A 21,512-nucleotide genomic window follows, 5' to 3' on the forward strand; every position below is an offset into this window, starting at 1 on the left:
GGTGTGACCAACATTTTCCACATGCAGCGTGACACAGCCCCTTCGCATACAGTGGATCCCAAGTGACGCAGCGGTCTAAGGCACTGCGTTTCAGTGCTCGAGGCGTCACTACAGACCCTGGTTCAATTCCAGGCTGTATCACAACCGGCCGTGATTGGGAGTCCCATAGGGCGGCACACAATTTGCCCAGCGCTGTCCAGGTTAGAGTTTGGCTGGGGTAGTCTGTCATTGTAAATAATAATTTGTTCTTAACTGACTTGCCTAGTTAAACAAAGGTTAAATAAAAAAATCCACAAAATAAATAGAGTTAAACAGGCTGTTGATTGTGGAATGTTGTCCCACTCCTCATCAATGGCTGTGTGAAGTTGCTGGATATTGGCGGGAACTGGAACACTCTGTTGTACATGTCAATCCAGAGCATCCCAAACATGCTCAATGGATGGCATGTCTGGTGAGTACGCAGGCCATGGAAGAACTGGGTACATTTTCAGCTTCCTGTAATTGTGTACAGATCTTTGCGACATGGGGTTGTGCATTATCATTCTCAAGAGTATTTGATACAATTCCACTAATTCCACTCCAGCCATTACCACGAGTCCGTCCTCCCCAATTAAGGTGCCACCAACCTCCTGTGATTTTGATTGAAGGTTGCGGGTGCTTAAACATTCCAAATGTAGGATATCTCCACTCTGGCTGTATTGTCCTGTAATAGCATTTACACATCACTTTGCCAGCCAACATAATGTTACCAAACCAAGAGATTGAGGCCACCGTTAGGGTAAAACTAGGCCCTCTAAAAAAGTTCTTACAAAATATGTATTGTATTGTCTTGAATAATGTATTTTTAAAGAGTGTACCTACTGCAGAGCATAAACCATAAACAGAATGTTGTTGATGATGCAATGGTTCTTTATAGTATTTTTCTTTCCATTTCAAGTGTTAATACAAGTAAAAGAGTACAGTATGTACCGACATTTGTTGTTTCTAGAAAATCTGTGATCGTGACACAAGGCGCTGTATGATTTACAACTCTCTCGTTGACGGGATGCCCAGTGTTAATAAAAGTAAAACAGTACAACTTCTTACACAAACACATAACACATTGAAGGCAAATACAATATGTATAGTCAATAGTAACTCGGTAGTAACTTCCGGCGCCGACAGAGATGGCCGCCTCACTTTGCATTCCTAGGAAACTATGCAGTTTTTAGTTTTTTTTACGTGTTATTACTTACATTGGTACCCCAGGTCATCTTAGGTTTCATTACATACAGTCGAGAAGAACTACTGAACATAAGAGCAGCGTCAACTCACCATCAGTACGACCAAGAATATGACTTCCGGAGGCTGCATTCATTGTAGCTGGGGATTTTAACAAGGCTAATCTGAAAACAAGACTCCCTAAATTTTATCAGCATATCGATTGTGCAACCAGGGCTGGAAAAACATTGGATCATTGCTATTCTAACTTCCGCGACGCATATAAGGCCCTGCCCCGCTCTCCTTTCGGAAAAGCTGACCACGACTCCATTTTGTTGATCCCTGCCTACAGACAGAAACTAAAACAAGAAGCTCCCGCGCTGAGGTCTGTTCAACGCTGGTCCGACCAATCTGATTCCACACTCCAAGACTGCTTCCATCACGTGGACTGGGTATTGCATCAGACAACAACATTGACGAATACGCTGATTCGGTGAGCGAGTTCATTAGAACGTGCGTTGAAGATGTCGTTCCCATAGCAACGATTAAAACATTCCCAAACCAGAAACCGTGGATTGATGGCAGCATTCGCGTGAAACTGAAAGCGCGAACCACTGGTTTTAATCAGGGCAAGGTGACCGGAAACATGACCGAATACAAACAGTGTAACTATTCCCTCCGCAAGGCAATCAAACAAGCTAAGCGTCAGTATAGAGACAAAGTAGAATCTCAATTCAACGGCTCAGGCACAAGAGGTATGTGGCAGGGTCTACAGTCAATCACGGATTACAAAAAGAAAACCAGCCCCATCACGGACCAGGATGTCTTGCTCCCAGGCAGACTAAATAACTTTTTTTGCCAGCTTTGAGGACAATACAGTGCCACTGACACGGCCCGCAACTAAAACATGCAGACTCTCCTTCACTGCAGCCGACGTGAGGAAAACATTTAAACGTGTCAACCCTCGCAAGGCTGCAGGCCCAGACGGCATCCCCAGCCGCACCCTCAGAGCATGCGCATACCAGCTGGCTGGTGTGTTTACGGACATATTCAATCAATCCCTATCCCAGTCTGTTGTTCCCACATGCTTCAAGAGGGCCACCATTGTTCCTGTTCCCAAGAAAGCTAAGGTAACTGAGCTAAACGACTACCGCCCCGTAGCACTCACTTCCGTCATCATGAAGTGCTTTGAGAGACTACTCAAGGACCATATCACCTCCACCCTACCTGACACCCTAGACCCACTCCAATTTGCTTACCGCCCAAATAGGTCCACAGACGATGCAATCTCAACCACACTGCACACTGCCCTAACCCATCTGGACAAGAGGAATACCTATGTGAGAATGCTGTTCATCGACTACAGCTCGACATTTAACACCATAGTGCCCTCCAAGCTGATCATCAAGCTCGAGACCCTGGGTCTCGACCCCGCCCTGTGCAACTGGGTACTGGAATTCCAGGTGGTGAGGGTAGGCAACAACATCTCCACCCGGCTGATCCTCAACACTGGGGCCCCACAAGGGTGCGTTCTGAGCCCTCTCCTGTACTCCCTGTTCACCCACGACTGCGTGGCCACGCACGCCTCCAACTCAATCATCAAGTTTGCGGACGACACAACAGTGGTAGGCTTGATTACCAACAACGACGAGATGGCCTACAGGGAGGAGGTGAGGGCCCTCGGAGTGTGGTGTCAGGAAAATAACCTCACACTCAACGTCAACAAAACTAAGGAGATGATTGTGGACTTCAGGAAACAGCAGAGGGAACACCCCCCTATCCATATCGATGGGACAGGAGTGGAGAGGGTAGTAAGTTTTAAGTTCCTCGGCGTACACATCACAGACAAACTGAATTGGTCCACCCACACAGACAGCATCATGAAGAAGGCGCAGCAGCGCCTCTTCAACCTCAGGAGGCTGAAGAAATTCGGCTTGTCACCAAAAGCACTCACAAACTTCTAAAGATGCACAATCGAGAGCATCCTGTCGGGCTGTATCACCGCCTGGTACGGCAACTGCTCTGCCCACAACTGTAAGGCTCTCCAGAGGGTAGTGAGGTCTGCACAACGCATCACCGGGGGCAAACTACCTGCCCTTCAGGACACCTACACCACCCGATGTCACAGGAAGGCCATAAAGATCATCAAGGACAACAACCACCCGAGCCACTGCCTGTTCACCCCGCTATCATCCAGAAGGCGAGGTCAGTACAGGTGCATCAAAGCTGGGACCGAGAAACTGAAAAACAGCTTCTATCTGAAGGCCATCAGACTGTTAAACAGCCACCACTAACATTGTGTGGCTGCTGCCAACACACTGACTCAACTCCAGCCACTTTAATAATGGGAATTGATGGGAAATGATGTAAAATATATCACTAGCCACTTTAAACAATGCTATCTAATATAATGTTTATATACCCTACATTATTCATCTCATATGTATATGTATATACTGTACTCTATATCATCTACTGCATCTACATTATATGTAATACATGTATCACTAGCCACTTTAACTATGCCACTTTGTTTACATACTCATCTCATATGTATATACTGCACTCAATACCATCTACTGTATCTTGCCTATGCCGCTCTGTACCATCACTCATTCATATATCTTTATGTACATATTCTTTATCCCCTTACACTTGTGTCTATAAGGTAGTAGTTTTGGAATTGTTAGCTAGATTACTTGTTGGTTATTACTGCATTGTCGGAACTAGAAGCACAAGCATTTTGCTACACTCGCATTAACATCTGCTAACCATGTGTATGTGACAAATAAAATTTGATTTGATTTGATTTGATATCGTTTAGTAAACATCTATGTTTTAGTATTTTATATTAGATAATTCTTCTTAGGGATAACCCCCTTTTTTAAAAAATGTTTGCCTAAAATGACATACCTAAATCTAACTCCCTGTATCTCCCTGAAGCAAGGATATGCATATTATTGGTACCATTTGAAAGGAAATCCTTTGAAGTTTATGGAATTGTGACTTGAATGTAGGAGAATACAACAATAGATTTGGGAAAAGAAAATACGTAGAAAAAAACTAACTTTTTTCTACCACCATCTTTGAAATCACTAGACCTTTTTACATTTTTTAATTTTTCTGCAAGAATATCGTCAAATCTGTATACGTGGACTTTTATTTAGCTTTTCCAGTATTAGTAGCCATATTATAAGTTCAACATCTGCAAACAACCAGTTTTCATAACTCTGAATATTCTTATAGTTTTTGTCCAAATGGAAAAGGCATGCTGTCGCACAAGGTTAGTAGCTTCATTTTACAACAGATACATGGATACTCCCATAAAGCCCAGCTCATTGGCTATCTAGCTAGCTTTGTTTGACCCCGTTTGGTGCTTATTTAACAAAGTTAGAGTCGTTCAAGTGAACACCGCCCGCGTCATCGGCGTGCCATGAAGGCATCGCTCTCTGACCAAATTTGGTGTCCAATAGGATATAAGAAATACTACAGTGAAGTCTGGTTACATTCTAGGACATCTAAGGAATACATACAAATGTGATTTGACTGGTTGAAACAACATTTAGGGTTCAATTTTGACAGATTCTTTCCTTTGCAAATTGAACGAGGGGAAATACAAAATCGATCATGCATGATATATATATATTATTTTATCTAACAAAACATCATGTTATCTCCGGGACCCTTTGGATGATAAATCAGAGCAAGATTTCAGAATGTAAGTACATATTTCACCTTCAGAGGTGAATTTATCAAACCTATCGCGGTGAAAAAGTGTTTTGTTGTTAGGAGCTCTCCTCAAACAATAGCATGGCGTTTTTTTGCAGTTATAGTTACTGTAAATTGGACAGTGCAGTTATATTAAAAATAATTTAAGCTTTCAGCCGATATAAGACACTTATATGTACCGACATTTGTTGTTTCTCTAAAATCTGCTATCGTGACAAGGCGCTGTATGATTTACAACTCTCCCGTTGACAGGACACCTAGTGTTAATAAAAGTAAAACAGTACAGTTTCTTACACAAACACCATACATGAACACACAAAACATTGAAGACAAATACAATATGTATAGTCAATATTGTTTAGTAAACATCTACAGTTTAGTATTTCATATTAGATAACATTACAATAACACCTTAAGGGAACATTTTGACATTTCGTGTATAGTTAGTGAGAAAGTCCATATTGCAAATGTACGGTCCCTTACTAGACGTCCGAAAACGTTTGTAAAATTCGCGGTCAGCGTCGGGCCGTGCGGTAGGGCCGGACCTACCGGGAAGTCATCAAATTAACTTTGTCGGACATTCGGTTTCCGTTTTATAAAAGAATCAAATTTTGGTCATTTTTCCGCTGTACCGGAAATTGCCACAAGAGGGCATAAGCAATCATATTGCAATTGTACAAAACATCACGAATCACGACGGGGCCTTATCTCGAAAACTGAAAATATTTCGAAGCTGAAACTTGGTGAGCGTAGGTTTGGCATAATGGGCAGTTGGCCCCGAACAAGATGGCGTCTAGGCCTCAACGGTTTTTGAGTTATGGCCATTTCTCTGGGATTAAAGGTCCAAAATTAAAATAGAGAAATTATTTTTCCACTTCACGTCAAAGTCAAGGAGCCTCCGGTGTCAATAAAAAAAGAACCAGCCATTTATCTATCGTGATTTAAGAGAAATCGTAAAATGACAAATTGGTGATGTTCACAAATAGGCGTTATTTTTAAACAGTTACAGATCCAGTTGCAGGGTGTTCATACAAATCTTTTTAAAGTGTGCTGCGGAGCTCTGCGAGATTTCTTTGCTTTTCTATGATTTTCTGAAATAACACACTCACTAAACCGTCCGTAAATAACTCAGTTCTTAACGTAAAGACTTATAACTCAGGATTCTGTAAAGGCATACCCCAATCAGGACATGAGTTTATTTATAGCTTCCTGTGCCAACCGGAAGTGCCTTAAATGGTGTCATAGTGGCTCTTTGCAAGGGTCGAAAAGGTCAGATCTTTTCAAAACTTCATATGTGTGATTAGGCAACCCCCATAAACTGTAAGTCAGTCATTTCTCCCAACAGATGTCAAAGAAAAGCTCTCACACACACACACAGCAAGGATGGAGTGACAAAGTGCAGTGCTTAAAGACACAGAGAGCAGGCAATGGCATTACCATAATTCCTAGGCCGTGCCGAGTTCAACGAGATATCCCGCTTGACCGTAGCTCGCTCGGTCTAGGCGCAGCGACCATTAGAAAAGTAGGCCCAAAATGAAGCCTGCCCCACAATGTCATTTGCTTTTGGGTGACAGTGAGAGAACCGTTAGGGTGAGAAGCACAATTCGACCTCAGGTACGTTCCTAAGGTCCTTCCGATCCGTGCAAGCCTAACCTTGACCGTGTGGCATTAACCCTTAACAGTTAAAAGACCTCCGGTCGATAGTGCGTGGTGAGTTAGGTGGCTCTAGAAGGTTCTCGGACCGAGAAACAGCCTCGTACATTTGCAATGACTTTGCAATGACTTTCATTTTGACCATTACGAAAATGACGACGTTTAGAAAAGTCTCAGAGACGCAAGGCTAGGTGCATTGAAACAAGCTCGGCCCATAGAGACAGACCCCAACGTTTCTGTCCGATAGCTCATTCAAGGACCCCGTAGCAAGTCATGGAAAAATGTGGATTTTCAGCACCAATTAGGGTTTTGCTCGGACACCAAATTACCTATCGAACCGAAACTTGGGATTCGGGGTCGCCTCAGCTAGGCCTACACATAACATAAGAAATGGACCCGCAACTAGAACGTAACTACGTGTTTTCTGTTTTTTTTATGGTTTGAACCGAAGGCGTTGTGAATTTTGGGCCAGCTCTGAAGTATGTGATAGTTGGCTACTAAACGAGTTGGAAAAAGTGGGTTTGGTGTCAGTTTGTATCAGTTTGGTGTCAGAATGATATCTAATTGACTGATGGACTCTTGTCCACTTGACTCTTGTCCATTTGCAATATGTTTAAACAGTGAGGTACCATCACCAAAGTGACATTCTGAAATCAACCCTAACGAGCGATTGAGATGAACCAGAATCACTGCCCAGCCATCCCGAGTTCATCGGGCCAGTCAATTTCACATTCTTGCAGGATTTTTATAGCATGACAAATTCGTGATGGTACCTGCCCATTGAACCATATTGCAAATGCACAGTGACTTTGCAAAAGTGAGAAAACATAAACAAATGGACATAATGAAATCACCATATTTTTATTTTTGGGTTACCAGTTGCACAACAATGCACGTGCATTTGCAATATGATTCTATAGTGAAAAAACATCACCAAATGGACATTCTGAAATCAACCCTAACGAGCGATTGAGATGAACCAGAATCACTGCCCAGCCATCCCGTGTTCATCGGGCCAGTCAATTTCACATTCCTGCAGGATTTTTATAGCATGACAAATTCGTGATGGTACCTGCCCATTGAACCATATTGCAAATGCACAGTGACTTTGCAAAAGTGAGAAAACATAAACAAATGGACATAATGAAATCACCATATTTTTATTTTTGGGTTACCAGTTGCACAACAATGCACGTGCATTTGCAATATGATTCTATAGTGAAAAAACATCACCAAATGGACATTCTGAAATCAACCCTAACGAGCGATTGAGATGAACCAGAATCACTGCCCAGCCATCCCGTGTTCATCGGGCCAGTCAATTTCACATTCCTGCAGGATTTTTATAGCATGACAAATTCGTGATGGTAAATGCCCATTGAAACATATTGCAAATGCACGTGCATTTTGCAGTATTTTTGAGCATGTCAAATTTCTTTTGGCATTTGGCCAAAGAAAAAGTGACTTTTGACTTTGACTTTTGACTTCCTATGAAATCATATTGCAAATGGACAAAACATATGCCTTATGCACAAGTAAAAAATAAAATATGATAATAAAAGTTGACAAAAGTATAGTTTGAGCAAAGTATAGTTTGACTTTTGAGCATGCCAAATTCGTGATGGTAAATTCCCATTGAAACATATATGCAATATGCAATATGATTCAATACTGAAAAAAACATCACCAAATGTACATGATGAAATCAACACAATGAGTGAAGGAAAGGAACAACTATCACTGCCCGGTCATCCTGTGTTCATCAGGTCAGTCAATTTTGCAATTCTGCATGATTTTTGAGCATGCCAAATTCGTGATGGTTAATGCCCATTGAAACATATTGCAAATGCACGTGCATTTGCAATATGATTCAAGAGTGAAAAAAACATCACCAAATGGACATGATGAAATCAACACAACGAGTGATGGAAATGAACAACTATCACTGCCCGGCCTTCCCGAGTTCATCAGTTCAGTCAATTTTGGCCCCAAAAAATTGACTTTTGACTTTTGACTTCCTATGAAATCATATTGCAAATGGACAAATCATATTCCTTATGCACAAGTTAAAAAAAAATAACATTTTACAAAAGTATATTCATACAGTTCTTACACATGATTAATTGACTTAAAATCGAAACAATTTCGAAAAACGGTCCAGAAAGCACTTTTTTTACGAGGGTGATAAGTTTTTTTTTTAAAGTTCACATTTTCGACTTTTGACTTCCTATTAAATCATATTGCAAATGGACAAAACATATGCCTTATGCACAAGTAAAAAAATAAATAAATTATGATAATAAAATTGGACAAAAGTATATTCATACAGTTCTTACACATGTGTAATTGACAAAACAATTGAAAGAATTTCGAAAAACGGTCCAGAAAGCACTTTTTTAAGGGGTGATAAGTTTTTGACAAAAAAATCATTTTTTCAAAATGTTGCTTTTGGATGTTGACTTGGGTTGCATTTCCAATAGGAAAAACCCCGGTGGAGCGCACTCACCACCTGTTGGATTTTTGAAGTGTTACAACTGGCACTTGCCATATGGCATTTGCAATCAACGTTGCACGAATCAACGCCATATTGGGTGGTATTGGACATCGTGTATATGGTTTGTCCATTGCCAATGTTTTGCCATTCATTTTTGTCCATTTCAGGGGGCTATTCCCTTACAATAGTAATTCCCAGACATTGTACACTCCCGAATATGCGTCAACAAGGATTTCTGGGATCATACACTCCCGAGTATTGTGCATTAACATCCCTGGACATTTTCTGGTGAAAAGCGTCAAAACGGTAGCATAACTGGAGACTCTCGCAGTTTTGGAGACAAATCCATGGCATTGTCCCAGTTTCTAACTGATTTACTTCGGCCACTAGCTAGCTAGCTAGAGCCAGGAAACAGCTAACCTACTTCACACATCTATATACCTAGCACACATCTTATTAATGCCGGTTAGCTAGCTTGCACTGATACCCAAATAGTGATGTGGACATTCATGCACTCAATGTTGACGATATAGCTCACATTCTTCCACAAAGAAAGAGAGATATATATGTTTACCAGCCAGACCCTCTTCCCATTCCTCCCAAGCTAGCTTGATAAATTCAAAGCCAACACAAAGCATGGTGAAACTGCCAGGCTAGTAACTCTGCATTACTCAATACACACTAGCTAACTAGCCACTCCATTGTCGAACCATAATACATAGCCAAAAGTATGTGGTCACCTGCTCGTTGAACATCTCATTCAAAAATCATGGGCATTAATTAATATGGAGTTAGTCCCCCCTTTGCTGATATAACAGCCTCCACTCTTCTGGGAAAGGGTTCCAATTCATCCAAAAAGGTGTTCGATGGGGGTGAGGTCAGGGCTTTGTGCAGGCCAGTCAAGTTCTTCCACACGATCTCGACAAACCATTTCTGTATGAACCTCGCTTTGTGTACAGGGGGAATTGTCACGCTGAAACAGGAAAGGGCCATCCTCAAACTATTGCAACAAATTTGAAAACACAGAATCTTCATTGTATGCTGTAGTGTTAAGATTTCCGTTCGCTGGCATTGCGCATGGTGATCTTAGGCTTGTGTGCGTGCGGCTGCTCGGCCATGGAAACCCATTTCATGAAGCTCTCCTACAAACAGTTATTGTGCTGACGTTGCTTCCAGATGCAATTTGAAACTCGGTAGTGTATTGCAACTGATGCCAGACAATTTTTATGTGCTACGCGCTTCAACACTCGGCAGTCCCATTCGGTGAGCTTGTGTGGCCTACCACTTTAAGTCTGAACTGTTGTTGGCCCTAGACCTTTCCACTTCACAATAACAACACTTACAGTTGACCAGGGCAACTATAGCAAGGAAGAAATTTGACAAACTGACTTGTTGGAAAGGTGGTATCCTCTGACGGTGGAACGGGTGTGGCTGAAATAGCCAAATCCACTCATTTGAAGGGGTGTCCATATACTTTTGTATATATAGTGTATTTTTTCAAAAGGAAGCAGCCCTCTAGACACCCAAAAGTTAAGATTGGCAACTGTTGGCCTGGAAACAGAATGGGAGAATGGAGTTCACCACGGATAGATAGTATTACATAAAAAAATATTAAATATCTCTGAAGGTTCTTGCTACTGCACATGCTTGATTAGATTAGCTTGCTGACTCCAAAGCTAAGGAACTGTTGTAAAAAGCAGGGGTGACAGCTTTGGCAGATGAGGGAAGGGGTTGGTGTTGGGGTGTTAAGATTTTACAAGCATAACTAAGGTGAAGGGGTGTCCACATACTCATGAAGTGTAGCTTGGGGTAGCTACGGTACGACAACACAAACACTGCCAGCTACCTACATTCCCACGACCAAGATCAATTCAAGACCCGCCAACACACAACAAACTGTAGCTGGGATAACAAATTGCCTTTCTAAGAAACAATAGGCTGTGCAACCAATGCAGTGTGTATGTTCACTAGACCAACACACCAGACACACATTGTTGAGCATTCAGAAGACATTCCAGGATCTCACCTCAAATTTCTAATATTGCCTCAGTGGTCACTATCAAGTCTTACCTCGTCTCTTGACATTTAAATCCCAAAAGATCGCTGGCCAACAACTATGCTATGTTACTTAATTGTATGTGACAGCTCCGAACTCCCATACTGAAAAAACTAGCTTCTGGCAAACAGTTGTGGCAAACCTTTGGCCAATTTACCACAAATTTGCGGCAAACTCATATTTTCACACGCAAATCAGTTTTGTGGCAAACTGGTTGCAGTAAATTTGCGGCACCTTGTGAACTTCTGGCAAACAACACTGGAACACTTCTGGCGAACATTTTGTTTTTTGGTAACTGTGTGTTAATTAAACAACATTAAAATATATCTACATACACCAAATCACAACTTTAAATTAACTTACTTCACAGAGAAAAAAACTAAACATGCTGAATGTAGTAAATATACTAAACAACATGCATTAAATGTCTAAATATTTCTAAACATTTCTAAATATAAATCCAATACAACTTGAAATCAGCATGATAATGAAGATAAGAGTAAAGACTGGATATTTCCCAAATAAATGGTTTAATATTTGTGTACAGTAGCTACAACATTTACAGTACCAGTCAAAAGTTTGGACACACCTAATCATTCAAGGGTTTTCCTTTATTTTTTACAATTTTCTACATTGTAGAATAATAATAAAACTATGAAATAACACATATAGAATCATGTAGGAACCCATTTTTTTTAACAAATCTAAATATATATTTTCTTTTTGAGATTCTTCAAAGTAGCCACCCTTTGCCTTGATGACAGCTTTGCACAATCTTGGCATGCTCTCAACCAGCTTCAGGAGGTAGCCACCGGGAATGCATTTCAATTAACAGGTGTGCCTTGTTAAAAGTAAATTTGTGGAATTTCTTTGCTTCTTAATGCATTTGAGCCAATCAGTTGTGTTGTGACAAGGTAGGGTTGGTATAGAGAAGATAGCTCTATTTTGTAAAATACCAAGTCCATATTATGGCAAGACCAGCTCAAATAAGCAAAGAGAAACGACAGTTCATCATCACTTTAAGACATGAAGGTCAGTCATTACGGAAGATTTCAAGAACTTGAAAAGTTCCTTCAAGTGCAGTCGCAAAAACCAACAGACGCTATGATGAAACTGGCTCTCATGAGGACTGCCACAGGAAAGGAAGACCCAGAGTTACCTCTGCTGCAGAGGATAAGTTCATTACAGTTACCAGCCTCAGAAATCGGCAATTAACTGCATCTCAGATTGCAGTCCAAATAACAGACACATCTCAACATCAGCTGTTCAGAGGAGATTGCATGAATCAGGCCTTGATGGTTGAATTGCTGCAAAGAAACCACTACTTTAATTTTTTTTATTTGACCTTTATTTAACTAGGCAAGTCAGTTAAGAACACATTCTTATTTACAATGACGGCCTACCAAAGGACACTGATAAAGGACACCAATAAGAAGAAGAGACTTGCTTGGGACAAGAAACACGAGCAATGGACATTAGACAGGTGGAAATCTATCCTTTGGTTTTCCGAGTCCAAATATGAGATTTTTGGTTCCAACCTCTGTGTCTTTGTGAGACGCAGAGTAGGTGAAAGGATGATCTCTGCATGTGTGGTTCCCACCGTGAAGCATGGAGAAGGTGTGATTGTGTTTTGCTGGTGACACTGTCAGTGATTTATTTAGAATTCAAGGCACACTTAACCAGCATGGCTATCACAGCATTCTGCAGCAATATGCCATCCCATCTGGTTTGTGCTTAGTGGGACTATAATTTGTTTTACAACAGGACAATGACCCAAAACAAACTTCCAGGCTGTGTAAAGGCTATATGACCAAGAAGGAGAGTAATGGAGTGCAATCACCTCAACCCAATTGAGATGGTTTTGGATGAGTTGGACCGCAGAGTGAAGGAAAAGCGCCCAATCATTTTTTCCATTTTTATTTAACCTTTATTTAACTGATCAAGTCGGTTAAGAACAAATTCTTATTTACAATGACAGCCTACCGGGGGAACAGTGGGTTAACTGCCTTGTTCAGGGGCAGAACAACCGATTTTTACCTTGTCAGCTCGGGGATTTGTTCCAGAAACCTTTTGTTTACTGGCCCAACACTCTAAACACTAGGCTACCTGTCACCCCAAGTGACAATGACCCAAAACAAACTTCCAGGCTGTGTAAAGGCTATATGACCGAGAAGGAGAGTAATGGAGTGCAATCACCTCAACCCAATTGAGATGGTTTTGAATGAGTTGGACCGTGGAGTGGAGGAAAAGCGCCCAATCATTTTTTCCATTTTTATTTAACCTTTATTTAACTGATCAAGTCAGTTAAGAACAAATTCTTATTTACAATGACAGCCTACCGGGGGAACAGTGGGTTAACTGCCTTGTTCAGGGGCAGAACAACCAATTTTTAACTTGTCAGCTCGGGGATTTGTTCCAGAAACCTTTTGTTTACTGGCCCAGCAGTCTAAACACTAGGCTACCTGTCACCCCAAGTGCTCAGCATATGTGGGAAGCATTCCAGTTGAAGCTGGTTTGGAGAATGCCAAGAGCGTGCAAAGCTGTCAAGGCAAAGGGTGGCTACTTTGAAGAATCTAAAATATATTTTTTGGTGATTATATGATTCCATATGTGTTATTTTATAGATGTCTTCACTATTATTGAACATAGTAAAAAATTAAGAAAAACCCTTGAATGAGTATGAATAAGAACTATTGCCTTTTTGAGTGAACTTTGGAGATGGTGGCCCTGTAGAAGTTCTTTGTCCAAAACTTGTTAAATGAATGCACTGAAACAATCAGAAAACAAAATTATGATCCTGAAAACAATCTATTTTGGCATCTTAAAAAGGTAGAATTTGACTTATACCTAATATGAGTTATGCCAAAATGTATTATTGTTAGTAAAACAAATGCTGGGTTAAAAATAATCCAATTCATATTTGACAACCCAGCGTGTTTGGGTTGTGCTTCCAACCCAGCGCCTTGGGTTGAGCTCTTGACCCAACTGCTGGGTGAATTGAATTAACTGCTGGGTAAATTATGTTGCTTGGTTAAACCAACCAAGTGTGTTCAGTTGTGACATAAACCCAACACATTGGGTTGGAGGATTGACTCAGCAGCTGGGTAATTTTGTATGTATTCCTTGGGTTATTTTCAGTGTCCTCCTAACTTCAATTTTGCTTGCATATTTTTTCCTTCTCTACCATCCCACCACCTCCCTTTCCGACACACAATCAAGATACAATGTTGAATTTCAAATAATACATTTATATTGCCTGCATTTCAGAACAGTCTTACTGCGTTAGATAATGTACAAGAATATATATATATATATATATATATATATATATATATATATATATATATATATATATAAAATAGCACATTGAAACAAAGCCCTATTGTCTAAATATGTGTTATTTCTCAATATAAGATTTCATAAGAGTGGATTGATTATTAGAATGTATTTTTATATTGTTTAATGATCCAAACAGTCCAAACATCAGATTTAAGCCTCAGCTGAGCTTGATGTACAGTGTGCACACAGATTACAATCTGAGAAAAACAATGCATGTGTGTGTGTGACACTGGGGTATTAACAAATCGGTCTATCGGACAGTGCCAAATCGAATCAATCGATATTCACATTCACTGACACACTTTGGCTATCTTAGGTGACAGCACACACCAGCACACACCATGCTGTTTTGCCTTACAATAATGGTCTACATTTGGGTCGAGTTAAAACGCTGTTACACAGAACAAGTGTAAAACATTGCATTTGAAGGTTACTCTAAGGACATGGACTAATGACTCATTAGTTAACAGTATTTCATTCATAAAGCACTTTTCACAATCCCCAAAATGTAACATTTGTATTTCAAATAAATTGTTATTGAACGAAAGCGTACCAGAACGTGCTTCAGTAGTTGAACTAATGGCAAACGAGCCACATACCATACCGTAGGCAAAAAGCAGGCACAAAATGCATAAAAAAACGAAAAGTAATTTGAACAGAGCAATAAATAGTCCCGTAAGAGCATTTTAGCATTGAATGAGACACTCATGGCTCATCCATCCATTGTTCTATTAATTCATAGGAACACATCAGCCGGGGGGCTGTGCTTTCTCCTGTCACTTCCTGCACTACGTACAAGAGCAGATACAGTACATATCCACTATTGCTCAGTGGGGAAAAAAGACATGCTCACAACAGTCTTACTGCGGGGAATTCTGTTCGTGGTCTGTAGGAATTCCCATGCTGGGGGCACAGTGGGAAAGTTGACATCAAACACATAATAGGACTTGAAGCACACATTCAGTGCACCAAGTAGTGTACCTCGCTCCAATGCCGGTCCACTAATGACTGTAAATACCTGTGAGCAGTCCCCAAGAGCCGACAAATGGGTAGGGTCTGGTCACCAAGTTCACAGCCAATCATTTCATGCGAGTGATTTACTTGAAGCATGAAAACAAGTTCGACATGGTGGGATCTTTTTGTGTCGTTAAAATTAATTATGCAAGAAATGACAGTGGGAACTCCTTTAGGCGCAAATATTGATATAATAACCATCTTGGAGTCACGTGATGATTTGTTGTATGAACCTCCCACCACGACTCGGAAAAGTCTGCAGTTTCCTAAACTACAAATTTAATAAATGATGATGAATTTCACAGGGTGGTATATATGATGACCATGATGCTCATTTCCAGTAAATATTGAGGGTCTTGTTCTGGTGCAGGGTAGCCTAGTGGTTAGAGCGTTGGATCTGAGGTTTGGACTGTTTGGATCATTAAACAATATAAATACATTCTAATAATCAATCCACTCTTATGAAATCTTATATTGCAAGTTCGTATCCCCGAGCTGACAAGGTACAAATCTGTCGTTCTGCCCCTGAACAGGCAGTTCCTAGGCCGTCATTGAAAATAAGAATTTGTTCTTAACTGACTTGCCTAGTCAAATAAAGGTATAATAAGCTCATAATGTACAGTGCGAACTGTTGGCTAGAGTGCGTGTGCCAAGACCAGCATGGGCACATTTGCTACATAACGCAAGTTTGTGACAAAACCATCAGTAGAGTTGAAAATGTGATTAAAACCCATTTAACATTTTTTTTTTGTTTCATTCAGTAATGGCAAATGTTATTTATGTGCACGAAGACATCACGCACATCCTTTCCTCTGCAAAAAGTCTGTTTGCTGGAAACATCTCCGGTGGCAAAATGTGGAAGTCACAAATCAGTGAGTTTCCCCGAGCAATCCGGGTTTCAAAATGTCGAAGTCCTGAGCAATCTGTATTAAAGCAGTTTTTGGTCATATTTTATTTGACAACAAAAAATGAACAAACATAACCTTACATTGCCAAATAGACAAATTAACATTTACAGACATATTCACAAATATTAATGACACCCCCTTTGACCATATCCACACCCAATGTTGTTTCTAATTCTTGTGAGACTGCCCCATATGACTTCAAATTGTGTTATGTTGTAGACAAACAACTACTTTTCCATTGCAGTTAACCACAAATCTTGCTAACACCTAACTCTCGAAGTCCTACTGACCTCAAAGCCTGAAAAGGCTCTTTGATGTGGTTGGGCACAAATGCTCGATAATGAAGGGGCTGGTTGGCGCCCATCTGTCTTTTTCACTCAAACATGCACAGCCACAGCCCCTGAGCAGTGCCCCCTTCTATTACAAATGTTGGATTTTCATATCCAAACAATCAGGAGGTATCAACCCTGAGAAGAAAAAAAAACATTTTGCGAGAACCAATCAAACGCCGTTGCACAATTTCTTAGCAAATATTGCATTAACAATCAGTCTCCTTTCCAGACCAGTGTGGTCACAGCTCTCCCTACGCTGTGAGTCAAATGGGTCGAGTCAGCCAGGCTAGTTAATCACAGCAAACCAAATCAAATTCAAGTCTAATGTTTTTGAAAAAAATGTAACCCATCATGCCTGGAGTATCCAGCAGATACGAACTCTCTTGGACTATATTGACTGTCTTGGCTCCATTCTGTCTGGTCCACTGAGCCCTCTGCATCAAACTATTTTATGTACTCTGCAACCTGTTAATAATATACATTCTACAATACACAACAAATCTTTCAACATGTACCTGGCAAGACCCGGCTACTGCTCAAGCTTGGTGTGTCCACAGTCCTATGTATTCATGTGTGTGTCCCGAATATATAGCGAGGGCTAGCCAACGAGAGCATACAGGTCACAGTGGTGGGTAGTATATGGGGCTTTGGTGACAAAACGGATGGCACTGTGATAGACTACATCCAGTTTGCTGAGTAAAGTGTTGGAAGATAATTTCTAAATGACATCCCCAAAGTCAAGGATCAGTAGGATAGTCAGTTTTACGAGGGTATGTTTGGCAGCTTGAGTGAAGGAGCGTTTGTTGAGAAATAAAAAAACAATTATAGATTTAATTTTGGATTGGAGATGCTTAATGTGAGTCTGGAAGGAGAGTTTACAGTCTAACCAGACACCCATGTATTTGTAGTTGTCCACATATTCTAAGTCAGAACCGTCCAGAGTAGTGATGCTAGTCGGGCGGGTGCGGCGAGAAATCGGTTGAAGAGTATGCATTTAGTTTTACTAGCATTTTAAAGCAGTTGGAGGCCACGGAAGGAGAGTTGTATGGCATTGAAGCTCGTTTGGAGGTTTGTTAACAGTGTCCAAAGAAGGGCCAGGTGTATACAGAATGGTGTCGTCTGCGTAGAGGTGGAGCAGAGAATCACCAGCAGCAAGAGCGACATCATTGATATATACAGAGAAAAGAGTCGGCCCAAGAATTGAACCCTGTGGCACCCCCATAGAGACTGTCAGAGGTCCAGACAACAGGCTCTCCAATTTGACACAGTTAACTATGAGAAGTAGTTGGTGAACCAGGCGAGGCAGTCATTTGAGAAACCTCCCCTCGTGTATAAAAAAGGTGGCGGTTACAGAATACTCACTGTAAGGCATTTATGTTGTTCTTTAATTTCAGGCTATAGTCAAGTCATCCAAAGGCAAGAGTGTTTCCTGGTCCATCTCTTCCGCTGCAAAAGAGAGGTTAAAAGGGATAAGGGGTACCTAATCAGTTGCATTAAACCAAAATGTGTCTTCCGCATTTAACCCAAACCCTCTGAATCAGAGAGGTGTGTGGAGCTGCCTAAATCGACATCCACAGCACCTGGGGGCAGTTGGTGGGGGTTAACTGCCATGCTCAAGGACAAAATGGCAGATTTTTCCACCTTGCTGGCTCTGGGATTTTAACCAGTGACCTATCAGTTACTGGCCCAATGCTATGAACCGCTAGGCTTAACCGCTATGGGGGAGATTTAAAGGATAGTTTAACTCACATTTCTAAATTAAATTCATTGAAGGACTGGTTGATAAGCCAGGTCAAACGATTGAACAAAGGTAAAGGAGTGAGGAAAGAGCTAAATAATTAGGAGCGGCAGTAGCTTCAAGGTTAGAAAGGCAGGTCAATAATCGAACCCCCGGCTGCCTGCGGGGAAATCTGCAGGGAGTGAGTGGTCCGTCAGACAGAGGGTTACTAGCATCAATATCTCTGTATACTACCTACTGCTGTGGTGCCCTTGAGCAAGGCACTTTGCCCCTAAGTGCCCATGAGCTGCTCCCAGCCCGTGACGTGTGTGAAGTGTGTCCGGTTGGTCACGGTGAAAGAGTATCTGTGCAAATTACCAATAAAGCAAGTATGGTAAAATGAAGGCCAGACTATCTATGGCCATTGTGCATGTAATGTATCTCGTCCGAAAGTGGCTGCATGATCCCAGTCGCAAGTCTTTTGCAGACTCCCATCAGGTTTTCTTCCAGAATGGTCCTGTATTTGGCTCCATCCATCTTCCCATCAATTTTAACCATCTTCCCTGTCCCTGCTGAAGAAAAGCAGGCCCAAACCATGATGCTGCCACCACCATGTTTGACAGTGTGGTGTGTTCAGCTGTGTTGCTTTTACGCCAAACATAACGTTTTGCATTGTTGCCAAAAAGTTCAATTTTGGTTTCATCTGACCAGAGCACCTTCTTCCACATGTTTGGTGTGTCTCCCAGGTGGCTTGTGGCAAACTTTAAACGACACTTTTTATGGATATCTTTAAGAAATGGCTTTCTTGCCACTCTTCCATAAAGGCCAGATTTGTGCAATATACGACTGATTGTTGTCCTATGGACAGAGTCTCCCACCTCAGCTGTAGATCTCTGCAGTTCATCCAGAGTGATCATGGGCCTCTTGGCTGCATCTCTGATCAGTCTTCTCCTTGTATGAGCTGAAAGTTTAGAGGGACGGCCAGGTCTTGGTAGATTTGCAGTGGTCTGATACTCCTTCCATTTCAATATTATCGCTTGCACAGTGCTCCTTGGGATGTTTAAAGCTTGGGAAATCTTTTTGTATCCAAATCAGTCTTTAAACTTCTTCACAACAGTATCTCGGACCTGCCTGGTGTGTTCCTTGTTCTTCATGATGCTCTCTGCGCTTTTAACGAACCTCTGAGACTATCACAGTGCAGGTGCATTTATACGGAGACTTGATTACACACAGGTGGATTGTATTTATCATCATTAGTCATTTAGGTCAACATTGGATCATTCAGAGATCCTCACTGAACTTCTGGAGAGAGTTTGCTGCACTGAAAGTAAAGGGGCTGAATAATTTTGCACGCCCAATTTTTCAGTTTTTGATTTGTTAAAAAAGTTTGAAATATCCAATAAATGTCGTTCCACTTCATGATTGTGTCCCACTTGTTGTTGATTCTTCACAAAAAAATACAGTTTTATATCTTTATGTTTGAAGCCTGAAATGTGGCAAAAGGTCGCAAAGTTCAAGGGGGCCGAATACTTTCGCAAGGCACTGTAGCTTGGTTAAATGAACCCAGATGGAGAATAAGTCAAATCTAGCTATGGAAACTTAGCTAGCTAGCCTACGTTAGCTAAAGAGTGAAACCGTGTCCGAGACAGTCTAGAAGAAGTGTCAGAGTAGGTATCTAGCTAGCCAAACTGGTGCTGCAGACTTTTTTTATTTTGAGTACCCTTCCGCAGATCTGTGCCTTGACACAATCCTGTATCGGCTCTGTACAGACAATAACTTTGACCTCATGGCCTGATTTTTGCTATAACATGCACTGTCAACTGTGGGACGTTATATAGACAGGTGTGTGTTTCTTTCCAAATCATGTCCAATCAATTGCATTTACTACAGGTGGACTCCAATCAAGTTGTAGAAACATCTCAAAGATGATCATTGGATACAGGATGCACCTGAACTCAATTTAGAGTCTCATATCAAAGGGTCTGAATAATTAAATGATGTATTTTTTAATATACATTATTTAGAACTGTAAACCAGATGAAATTAAACGTGTTTATTTATATAATGAATACAAGTTTGGGGGGGGGGTCAAAATTATTAAATACTAAAGCATTAAACCTCTAACTAAAAGCTTCAGTCATCCAAAGTTATACTTAAACCCAAATGGGTTGTCACACCCTGATCTGTTTCATGTGTCTTTGTGCTTGTCTCCACCCCCTTCCAGGTGTCGCCCATCTTCCCCATTATACCCTGTGCGTTTATACCTGTGTTCTCTGTTTGTGTGTTGTCAGTTCATCTTGTCTCATCAAGCTTGTCAAGAGTGTTTTTCTTACTCCTGTCCTTGAGCCTGTCTTCTAGTTTTCCTGGTTTTTGATTTTTCTGCCTGCCCTGACCTTGAGCCTGCCTGCCGTTCTATACTTTTTGCCACTGCCCTGTATTACTGACCTCTGCCTGTCCCTGACCCTGATCCTCCCTGTCGCTCTGTACCTTACGAACTCTGCCCTGGACTACCGACCCCTGCCTGCCCTTGACCTGTCCTTTGCCTGCTCCCTGTTTATATAATAAACATACGTTATTCGAGCTGTCTGCATCTGGGTTTTTTCCTGAAATGTGATAGTACGAACTGGACATGACGGACCCAGCAGAATCGAACCAGCTACACAATGCCGTATCCTCCCAAGTAGCCACCATTGGGAGGCATGAGGAGTTGCTTCATGGTAAAATGGAAGGTTTCCAGACTCTGGCAGAACGCCATGACAGTGGCGTTGCATATATTGCTGGAGCAAGTCCGCGGATTGTCGACTAGGGAGCCTATCATGAGTAAACCCCCAGCCCCTCAGTAACCCGGCTGTCAGCAGCGTGTCTCTCCCGGCTACCCGGATTTCCGAGAACCCCGCTTACCTCCCCCGAAAAGCTTCACTGGAGAGTCGGGAACCTGTTGGGTGTTTCTCTCTCTTAGTGTTCCCTCACTTTCGAGCTGCAGCCCTCCTCCTTCCCCTCTGATCGTTCGAAGATAGCGTAACTCATCACGCTGATGTTCGGGAGGGCTCTCACCTGGGCTACAGCAGTG

The sequence above is a fragment of the Oncorhynchus mykiss genome, chromosome 5, assembly GCF_057628025.1.
Source record: "Oncorhynchus mykiss isolate SJ-2025 chromosome 5, ASM5762802v1, whole genome shotgun sequence".
In the NCBI taxonomy this organism is placed as follows: Eukaryota; Metazoa; Chordata; class Actinopteri; order Salmoniformes; family Salmonidae; genus Oncorhynchus; species Oncorhynchus mykiss.